Raw genomic sequence first — 12,369 nt, forward strand, 5'->3', positions numbered from 1 at the left:
TCTTGAAGGCTCAGAAATGCTTGCGTAAGGGTCACACAGCCATTCTGGCACTCGTTACAGACGCATCAGCAAAGGAAAAGAAATTGGAGGATATTCCAATTGTACGTGATTACCCTCAGGTGTTTCCTGAAGACTTACCTGGCTTACCGCCTCATCGTCAGGTCGAATTTCAGATCGAACTCGCTCCAGGAGCAGCACCCATAGCTCGCGCACCATATCGTCTAGCTCCATCAGAATTGGAGGAACTGTCAAAACAGCTGCAAGAACTCTTGGAAAAGGGTTTCATACGACCAAGTTCTTCGCCTTGGGGAGCCCCAGTACTATTCGTGAAAAAGAAAGACGGTACGTTCAGGATGTGCATCGACTACCGTGAACTCAACAAGGTGACGGTGAAGAACCGTTATCCTCTTCCACGCATAGACGACTTATTCGACCAGTTGCAAGGGTCGTGCTACTACTCGAAGATAGACTTGAGGTCTGGTTATCATCAGCTGAGAGTCCGGGATGAGGACGTCTCCAAGACTGCATTCAGAACTCGTTACGGTCACTACGAGTTTCTCGTCATGCCATTCGGGTTAACGAACGCGCCTGCGGTATTTATGGATCTTATGAACAGGGTGTGCAAACCCTATCTCGACAAGTTCGTCATTGTGTTCATCGACGACATCCTGATTTACTCCAAGAGTCAGGAGGAGCACGAGCAGCATCTTCGCCTGATTTTGGAACTCCTTCGGAAGGAACAGCTGTACGCTAAGTTTTCTAAATGCGACTTCTGGCTTCGTGAAGTCCACTTTCTAGGCCACGTGGTGAACAAGGATGGGATCCATGTCGATCCATCCAAGGTAGATTCGATCAGGAACTGGCCTGCACCGCGTACACCGACAGAAATACGCCAATTCTTGGGTCTGGCAGGTTATTACAGACGGTTTATCAGGGATTTCTCGAAGATTGCTCAGCCGCTTACGTTACTGACACAGAAGTGTGTTACCTATCGCTGGGGAGAGCCCCAGGAGACTGCTTTTCAGCACCTAAAGGATAGACTTTGCAGTGCACCTATCCTCTCATTGCCAGAGGGCACGGATGACTTTGTGGTTTATTGTGATGCATCCATTCGGGGATTGGGATGTGTGTTAATGCAGCGCGACAAGGTTATCGCTTACGCCTCTCGTCAACTCAAGGTTCACGAACGGAACTACACGACGCACGATTTAGAGCTGGGAGCTGTTGTTTTCGCGCTTAAGATATGGCGACACTACCTGTACGGTACCAGGTGCACGATTTACACCGATCACAGGAGTCTCGAGCATATCCTTAAGCAGAAGGATTTGAACATGCGTCAACGGCGATGGGTCGAATTACTAAACGATTATGAATGCGCTATCAAGTATCATCCAGGCAAAGCCAATGTGGTGGCTGATGCCCTTAGTCGAAAGGACACTTTACCGAAGCGCGTGCGAGCGCTACAGCTTACGATTCAGTCTAGCCTTCCAGCACAGATACGAAATGCTCAGGTAGAAGCATTGAAGCCCGAAAACGTCAAGGCTGAAGCCTTACGCGGCTCACGACAACAGATGGAACAGAAGGCAGATGGCGCTTACTATGTAACGGGCCGGATTTGGGTCCCTCTCTATGGCGGTCTACGCGAACTTGTAATGGATGAAGCTCACAAGTCTCGCTATTCGGTACATCCAGGGTCGGATAAAATGTACCACGATATCAGCACTACTTATTGGTGGCCTAGTATGAAGGCCCACATCGCTACGTACGTTGGAAAGTGCTTGACTTGTGCGAGAGTCAAGGTCGAATATCAGAAACCAGCTGGCCTACTTCAACAGCCTAAGATACCGCAATGGAAATGGGAAGAAATTTCCATGGATTTCGTTACGGGTTTACCTAGATCCCAGCGTGGGAACGATACAATATGGGTCATAGTTGATCGACTCACCAAGTCTGCACACTTCCTGCCGATTAAGGAAACGGATAAGTTCTCCACTCTCGCAGACGTATATCTTAAAGAAGTTGTCTCGAGGCACGGGGTGCCCACGTCCATCATTTCGGATCGCGATGCACGATTCACATCAGAGCTTTGGCAAGCAATGCACAAATCTTTCGGCTCACGGTTAGACATGAGCACAGCATATCACCCTCAGACGGATGGGCAGTCTGAGCGTACGATCCAAACTCTCGAAGACATGCTTCGGGCATGCGTTATTGATTTCGGCAACGGCTGGGAAAAGCACCTCCCTTTGGTGGAGTTTTCATACAATAATAGTTACCACACCAGCATCCAAGCCGCTCCATTCGAGGCATTGTACGGGCGTAAATGCCGGTCACCTCTCTGTTGGGCAGAGGTGGGGGATAGACAGATCACGGGTCCAGAGATTGTAGTGGACGCCACAGAAAAGATTGCACAAATACGACAACGCATGGCGGCAGCACGCGACCGTCAGAAAGCCTACGCGGACAAGCGTAGAAAGCCATTGGAATTTGAGGTCGGGGACCGGGTTTTATTGAAAGTTTCACCCTGGAAGGGTGTAGTTCGTTTTGGCAAACGGGGTAAACTGAATCCGCGGTACGTCGGACCATTCGAAATTATAGAAAAGATTGGCAAGGTAGCCTACAAGTTGAATTTACCAGCTGAACTCGGGGCAGTTCACAATGTCTTTCACGTATCGAACTTAAAGAAGTGCCTATCTGATGAAAACCTCATCATTCCTTACAAGGAACTCACTATCGACGAACGGTTGCAGTTCGTCGAGGAACCAGTAGAAATCACGGACCGGGATGTGAAGGTCCTCAAACACAAGAGAATCCCTCTTGTCCGAGTTCGTTGGAACTCCAAACGTGGCCCAGAGTACACCTGGGAACGCGAAGACAGGATGACAGAAAAGTACCCCCAGTTATTCGGGAACAAGGCAACCACTACTGAGGCTGAAGCTACTACTTCGGAATTTCGGGACGAAATTCCAGATCAACGGGGGGAGGATGTGACACCCCAGGAAAACCAGTGAACAGTACAGTTTACCTAGCTTCCTCAGTGAGTGCATACCAAATTTCGGGACGAAATTTCCAATTAGTTGGGGATAATGTGACAACTCGAACTTTAGGCTTGCTTTGATGTAACGTTTGTGCACGATATGTGATTTCATAAACCCGAATGATTAATTGATTTCATGATATATGTTATGTTATATGCATTATGTGTGTACGTATGTCGTATGTATGTGGACCGAGTACACAAGCCCTTTGGGCCACTCCTTGTTCACGCGGACCATTAGACAACCGAGTGGGCTCGGCCCACTCCCCACTCGCAACACACAAAACCAAGTTAGGGGTTTTGTTTTACCACTTTTGCAAATCACACACACACACACACAAACCCTAGAAGCTTTGCTCTCTCTCGGCTTGCTTGGAACCCGACGGCACACACACACACACTTTGAAGCTTGTGAAACGAATCGATCCTCTACCTTCATCCGGTTAGTGATGATGTTATGTTTTTGGATTATTTGTGATATTATGTGATTGCTATCATTCTGTTAGGTGATGTAACTAAGGTGTATGCTTGTAATATTGATTGGTTGTTGATGTTGGATGCGGGTACTTATAATAGTGATGTTTGTTAATCGGATAACATGTACGGTTACGTTTTATGCTCGACTTATTGTTTGATTCGAACCGGTTAGGTGCATGGTTATAGGCTGTCATGAAATTTATTAATCAAAACGTTTCTGCATGATTCGGTTTAGGCTGTTTGATGATCCGATTGATTGTTATCTAGGCTGTTTTGTTTAAGCATATGAACATGTTTGAAGATTGCTATGAAACTGCTATTTTCGGTGTTTGATCTGTTTCCGAAACTGTTGAATATGTTTGCTGAAATCACGGAGTTTAATTGACTAGAATTATGGAAATCAGTTACACAGCCGGTTGCGACTCAGATTGCGAGTCGAAACCCCCGTCTCGACTCGAGACCACAAACAGCACTAGCCGAAACCACGGTTGCGAGTCCCGTTGCGACTCGTAACCAGACCATGATGAACCGAGATCTCCATTGTGACTCGCAACCAGCTGTTGCGACTCGTAATCTCCGGTTGCGACTCGAGATCTCCGTTGCGACTCGAGACCATCGTTTACACGCACACTGTTGGGCCTTCACTGTCACGGGCCCAATCTATTGAGCCCAACGATTTGAATTGTGGACTGTTTGTTATTGGACCAGCATACGTTTACTAATTGGGCCGATTGAGAATCTGAACTGTTTTGTTATTGGGCTGCTTATGTTATTGGGCCGGGTATTGTTGGACTTAGACAATTGGATCCTCACATGCTATGTCTTATCTGCTTTCGTGCGTACATGCTTGCCATGACTATACGTGATTACTATATACGTGCTATATACAAACCTGACTCGTATAATAACCCTGATAGGACGTGAGTGACCATTTACTTGCTACTTATATTCCTTGTGTATCTGCCGAGCAAACCAAGGTGAGTTCACACAGCCAAGGCATGGGATTCCCGGGTTGGGAATTGGGTTGGATATGATGGATATGGAATGATTACTCGTACTTACGCATATACCAGACTATAGACCATCGTCCTCATGTTAGTCAGGACACGTTACGTAAAGCCTACGTAACCCAGTATACTTGCCTTATGTCTCCCGGGTCGGGAGGACACGTTACGTAAAGCCTACGTAACCCAATACCATCTACTGGCTTCCAGGTCGGAAGGCCACGCTGCGTAAAGCCTACGTAGCCCCCACGCGTACCACTGTCCTCGGGGAAGGGCACGTCACGTAAAGCCTACGTGACCCTGTACGTATTCCTGTTCTCGGTAAAGAAGAACACATGGTCGGATGTTAGTCTAGTAAGTACCGTTAATGAGAAGCCCTCATTAACCAGGATGAACATGGGAAGCCCCCCACCTTTATTACACACTAGTATGGGAAGCCCCCACTAGCTATACTTATGCATTACACTATGAACTTACTTTCTGTGAACTCGCTCAACTAGTTTGTTGATTATTTGCTGCATGCCTTGCAGGACCTTAGGTATACTTGGAGCTTGCACAGGGAAGAGCAGGTCGTTGTGGGCAGATGGATCGTAATGATGTTGAACTCATAACTCGTAAAACTATTTGGATTTACTTTACTATGCTTCCGCTACTTAAAACAGTGTTTGGTTTTTGAAACATCAATCATGTCATGGTGACTTATATTAACTACTTCTATTATTAATTGCTATGGTTTGATATGATTGATGGCTTGATCCTGGTCAGTCACGCTCCCGAGCGGTGGTATTCCGCGGGTGGATTTTGGGGGTGTGACACAAAAGTTTGTACGGTGTCCGTTAGTTATCGCGTAATGTCCAGCATATTTCCCGAAAATCCTTTTACGCGCACTGTAACGTCAGATAAGCGTTCCTAGGCATAACAAGGGCCTAATTAAGTTAATTCGTGTTTTAAACACTATTTTTATCGCCTAAACATTTGTTAATCGCGTAATTAGAAGTCGTTAATTACCGGTTGTCACAGTTAAGATTTGAAGTATATTAGATCCTTATTGGATAAATTGTGTTATAAAGTGATATATTATATGTCAAACTGGTAGGGTACCCCGTGTTATGGTGGGGAATACAACACTTATGTTGGTCAGTGTTATTAAGGTTGGTCCACGTGATGCGGCGGGTGGCACTGAGACTTTTTTGGAGGGAGCAATCTAACCTGACCTGCCTTAAACACTGATTATATTTGGGCATTATTATTACTATTATTATTATTATGTAAAATATAGTAATTATATACTTAAGTGTTTAAATAAGATAATACCACGCGATGTACCAGGTGTCACCAAGGCTCTATTGCCTTAAACACTAATATTATTTGGGTATTATTATTATTATTATTATTATTATTATTATTATTATTATTATTATTATTGTTGTTGTTGTTGTTATGTAATTAGTAACTATACACTTAAGTATTTAAATATGATAATACGTCCGATGCAGCGAGTGTCACCTAGGCTCTTTTGGAGGGCGCAATCTAACTTGACTTTTCTTAAACACCGGTTATATTTGGGTATTATTATTGTTATTATTATTATTATTTAATAATGATATGCTTAAGTACGTATTTAAATAAGATAATACTTAATTTAAATAGTATTAGTAATAATAATATAAACAGTACATGTAAATTTAAATCGAACTAAAAGTATTACAAATATGATAATAGTTAGGAAAATTGGTATTTAATAAACCAACCTTTGTCCAGTTGGTAAATAATAATCCAACCTACAGAATTGGTATATAATAATCCTATCTATCAATATGTTGGTACTCAATGAACATCCGTTAGTTTTTTTTAACTGAAGTTAGTTTTTAAGTTTTATTTATTACACAAACAGTCCCTGTAGTTATAAGTTACTAGTATTAAGTTTTATTTATTACACAAACAGTCCCTGTAGTTATAACAAAAATCATAAAAAATCACAAAAATTCTAAAAAAAAAATCAAAAAAATCTTAAAAAATCAAAAAAATTCTAAAAAATCAAAAAAATTCTAAAAAATCAAAAAAATTCTAAAAAATCATAAAAATTCTAAAAAATCAAAAAATTGATTTATAAAATTAACGTGTTTCGCTTTACGAAAATTTTACGAAAAACGGGCAGAGTTTCCTCTGTTTTTGGACGACCCCGACAACACAAGTTGTCCATATAATATTCAAAACTCAACAATCAATGAAGCATTAAATATCTATATGATTTATATACGATTTATACAAAACTAAAATGAAACTTAAACTAATAAACTCTTACCGGAACCGAGACGACTACGTGACCCAAATTGACCCGACTAGACCCGAAACCAAGTAAACCCAAATCAATTGTAACAAACCGGACCTGAATCGAACCCAATCACCACCGCCAATTGCCGCCTACCCACCACCATCTAACTCCATCACCACCGCCAATTGCTGCCGCCACCATTACAAACAGATCTGAGCGATTCAAAGCCACCATCACAAACAGATCTGCCGCCAATTGCCGACTACGTGACCAAACTGACCCCGCCACCACCATCTCTCCCTCTTCTAATCGGCAACCACCACCATCCAGCCGCCACTTGCCTGACATCACCACCATCTCGCCATCTCTCTCCCATTCAAAGCCACCATCACTAATACCACCAAGCAGGCGCCACCACCATCACCCGCCTAAAAACCTGCAAATCGAACCATGGAATCGATTGAAAAACGATTCAATATGTGAGATCCCTTAGAGCAGTGTCGTGCAGATCTGATTATCTGATTTCAGATCTGATTTTTGAAAGAGATGTTGGGTTAGAAGAGGGTGTTGACAGGCAGCGATGTGGGTGGTGGTGAGGGTTGGGGATGGTTGGCTGGTGGTGAGGGTTGGGGATGGTTACCAATTTTGTGTAAATAATGATCATATGTATTTATATATATATTATTTATATTGAATATCAATAAAAATAGATTTAAGGAATTAATTATGGATTTTTTTTTTATTTTTTAGAATTTTTATGATTTTTTAGATTTTTTTATTTTTTATAATTTTTTTTATTTTTTAAGATTTTTTTGATTTTTTTAGAATTTTATGATTTTTTAGGATATTTATGATTTTTTTATAACTACAGGGACTGTTTGTGTAATAAATAAAACTTAAAACTAGTAACTTATAACTACAGGGACTGTTCGTGTAATAAATAAAACTTAAAAACTAACTTCAGTTAAAAAAAACTAACGGAGGTTCATTAAGTACCAACATATTAATAGGTAGGATTATTATATACCAATTCTGTAGGTTGGATTATTATTTACCAACTGGGCAAATGTTTGTTTATTAAATACCAATTTTCCTTTAAATAGTTAATGTAATGAATTAAATAATCTCCTTTGCATTTTTAAATATATTAATTAGAAGAAGTTTATTAAAATAAGGGGTAAATTAAGAACTACTTGTACCCTATGTTACGAAAGTTGTGATAGACGTCCTAAATTCTTTTGTGAAATTATAATGCCGTTCAAAGAGACGCTTTATAAGGTAATAGAGATATAAATAAAAGATTTGAAGAGGGCAACCTTACCTCAAATTCTAAGACGCATAATACAAATTTGCTGCATATGGTACAACTTACCAATACATAAAATGCGTATTATTTACATTTAACCCATCACCTGCTCTTTAGTTCACTCGATTAAAGAATGCATTAAAAAATCTAATGCATTTACAGTGGTCACTCTAAAAGACAAAATTTATTATAAGAATCACTAATGTGTCTAAAGTTATAAAATTGTTAAAATATTTTGTAAAAATGTGTTAGATTTGTTGTTTCACCATAAATAATTTAAAAATTGTAAACATACAAAAATACGTTAATTGAACGCTGATAATACGTAATTATAAAATTGTTCTAAGTCGCAGTTTGTTTTTTAAGAGGTAAAATGTCTGCAGTATGAAGACCACATCAGCAGACATCTGTAGGAAAAGAGGTGGACCAAACCTCTGCAGTCTGCAAGAAGAAGGTTGTTTGTTTTTTAACGTATGTAGATTTCTAAAATAAACTGGTGGTGATGTACGTACGGTGTTGCTGGACGGTGGTGGTGGTGAACGTGGATGGTGGGTGGTGGATGTGGACGGTAGGTGGTGGGTGGTGGTGGACGGTGGTGGTCGGTGGCGTTTAACCCTTTGCAGACCTTAGAAGATCTTAAATGTGGTTAGGCCAAGTCTGCACCAAGAATAGCTCGCGCATACATTTTTTAACGAAATGTCTTCAGAAAAAACAAATAGCCTGCAGATGACAATGTCTGCGCGTGGTCTGCACAGCGCAGATAGAAGAGCATGCACAAATCTTTTTTAGAAAAACAAATTCCACCTAAGACAACGAGCTGCAGCGTAAAGGTGTTATCCCGTCACGTAACACAGGTGTACCTCTTAGTAAGTATAAATACATAACTTAAGTAAAAAACTTTTAAAATAATAATGAAAGTTACCTTTAAACATAACTACTATATTCAAGAAAACCCTAATAAAAGTTTATCACTATAATTATAATATTTTTCATGAGTTGAGTTGAACCGAATTGAACCGTGTGAACCTTTGTACGTGCTTGGCTTTGTTTATAATCCGAGCCAATCCAAACATCGAACGAGCATTTTCTGAGCAAACGATTTGGGGCAACCCTAATGTCTATGTCACACCTTGACTTTTGCGGAAGCGTGATTTGGTGTGACTTGCTTAATATCATTGCATTCAACCATAACAAACAACTATATGATAAAACCAAGATGTTCATCCATTAATAGTTTTAAAACGTTACAAGCAACATTGTTTTAAATCCCAACACAGATTTCATGTTCAAAATACATTACCCACAAGTTTTAGATCCATAAGGACTTCACAAAAGACGCTAACAAATTAGGTTTCGAGCCATGTATCTTATCCAAGATAGAATACATAACCCAAACCCTTCGACTTCGGATGACACCTTTTATTAGAGACATGACTTGTAAACTTCAACGCCTGCCAGATCCATACTTAATTTCCTGAAATACATGTAGTTTGAAAACATCAACAAAAGTTGAGCGAGTTCATGTGTTTAGTATGTGTGCACGAATAAACCTTAAAAACCTTTGTAAGTATGTATGTATGTATGTACTTGAAACCCGGTATGAAAGCAACAAGGAAACATATCAATTAATGTGTAGCTAATACATTAATATTTGTGACGTGATGCAGGAAGACTCAAACCTAGCAGACTTTGTCTCCGGCAATAAGACATAGTCACCACATGGTCCACTCGGCGGACGCGTGGGTGGGGCTCGCTACACCCAAATAGATCTATCACTCATGTCCCTCGGTCCTAAAACGAGGATTAATGGTCTTAAGCGTTATACCCACCACTCACATGATCTAGCAGTACCCTTCCTTAGCTAACCATACCAAATAATAACGTTTGTAAACAGTTTGTAACATGTACTTCACCCCCGAAGTTATAAAACTGAAAACAATTAAAAGAAAAAGGGGGACATGAACTCACAGTTTTGCGTTCTTCGTATCCAACTGTAACTCAAATTTTCCTCTGGAGTACACGACTACCTACAACGTGCTATGATCTATTAGACGAGTGAGTCGTGCCTTGACTTGATATTAATTAATGTCTTTGAGTTACGTTTCATTGTCTCTTCAATATTATTCCAAATTATATAATTATTTGTTAAAATAATAAATATTTTAACTTAAATTATATTTATTTCATTTTGGAATAATTGTTAAAATAATACATTTTAACTTGTTACCTTTATGTATTTATTCCTGTATATCCTTCCCAAGGATGGGTGTATTTGTATTCGTATTCTTATACTTGTATATTTTTGCCATGTATTAGTGTCGTATTCCGGTGTGTATTTATACGTACGAGAATACGTATCTTCTTGTAATTGTTAAGTATTCTTATACTTAATTTTGTATTAATTTTCTCGGAATAATATTTCTAGTAAAAATACTTCAATATATATTTCCAAAATATATATTTTGAGAAACATTACTTAGAAAAATTATTTATAATTTTTCCTTTGGCAAAAATATTTGTAAATCTCATACAAGTTTCAAAATAATATATTTCCAAGTCTAACTTAGGAAATATATCTAAATCCATTTCCTTCCAAAAATAATATAATTTCAAGAAAATACATTTTCTCCCAAAAATAATGTATTTCATGTTTGTTTGAGAAAATATATATTTCCTCCAAAAATAATACATCTTCTAATAATTACAAGTAAATATATATTTTTATTTGCCCAAAAATAATATATTTTCTTCTTGCCAAAAATATGATATAATCTTGTAATAATTGTAAAAATCACATTTTTGTTCTCTTTGTGTCCAAAATATTATTTACCAAAATATACTTGCGAATAAATTTTCCAGAATATTTAGTAAGTTATATTCCTTTGTTCGGTTCCACCAACAAGTTGGGTATTATTTGTATATTTATTCCTTGGAATTTTGGTAATATTTTGGATTGTAATTTTTGGTATTTTGATGAGTTATATTATTTCAAGTCCTAAAATAATATAACTAATACACATAATATACGAATAATCACATGCATGGTGACTTCTAAATATATATTTCCTAAATACATATTTAGTCACTTTTATTTATAAAAACCAACCTCCAATATTGATAATTTTTGAACAAAAATCTATGGCAAACTTTATGTGAAATTCCATGGTTTAAAATTACACTTGTAAATATTTGTTCAAAAATATTTTTCTAAGTGTTTAATTTCTAGAAAAATTTTGCCATAGTTTCCCCTAAAAATTGAGGTTTCCATGTCTTGAACGCGTATCATTTTCTTTTATAAATCTACACAATCAATCAACAATCGACAATAAACAATCTACACTTACCAATTTTTGCCAAAAACAAACATGAACTACCACTTCATGAACTTGAAATTTTACCAAAATTTGTAATAACTTACTAGTATATTTAGTAAGCCTTGTTACCCTTTAAAGTGTGGTTAATTCTTTAAAACACCATTTTTAAAGAAAATAGATCTTTACAACTTCTAGTCACATTTTCTAAAAATGTTTCTTCTTGGATTTTTCTTGTTACACATATGTTTCTACACTTGTTTATCCTCTAAAAATAAGGTTTATTTATTTAAAATCCCAGATTAAGTAAAACTTGTATTTTTAACTTGGTTTCTTGGAAAATCACTCTTGAAGTTTTAGATCTACAAGACTTACATTTGATTTTAATCATTATTTCACAAGAACACATTATATTCTTTCAAGTTCATGCTTTATGTGAGGATGTTTCATTAAACTCTAACATGTTCATCCTCTCATCTGGCTAGATTATGTTTTTAATCATGGGCAAGATCATATGATGATCTACATCATTTATATAAGCAAACAATAATCAACAAGCAAATCAACACATAAACAGCATGATTTCTTTAAGATTTAAGCTTATGTTCAAGTTTCATTCTCTTGATTCTTAGTGTTCTTCAAGTTTAACATTATGTATCATCTTTTAACCACTTAGATAAGATGTAAAATGAAGAGATTAGTGTTCTTACCACTAGCTTAAGGCTAGGGATGATCAAGAGAAGAAAAGAGGTGGATAAAAGCAAATGGTGAAGGTCCTTCAACTTCTAATGGCACCAAGCTTCCTAATACACCTTCTTACACCTTTGTATACATGTGGAATGGATGGAAGATGAATGAAAAATGGTGGATGTATGTGGGTGTCTTTGGCCGTGAGTTATGGGAGGAGGAAGAAGAAGACTTTTTGTAAAGTGTGGAATGAGAATGAATGGTATAAACTT

The sequence above is a fragment of the Helianthus annuus genome, chromosome 1 (assembly GCF_002127325.2).
Source record: "Helianthus annuus cultivar XRQ/B chromosome 1, HanXRQr2.0-SUNRISE, whole genome shotgun sequence".
Lineage (NCBI taxonomy): Eukaryota > Viridiplantae > Streptophyta > Magnoliopsida > Asterales > Asteraceae > Helianthus > Helianthus annuus.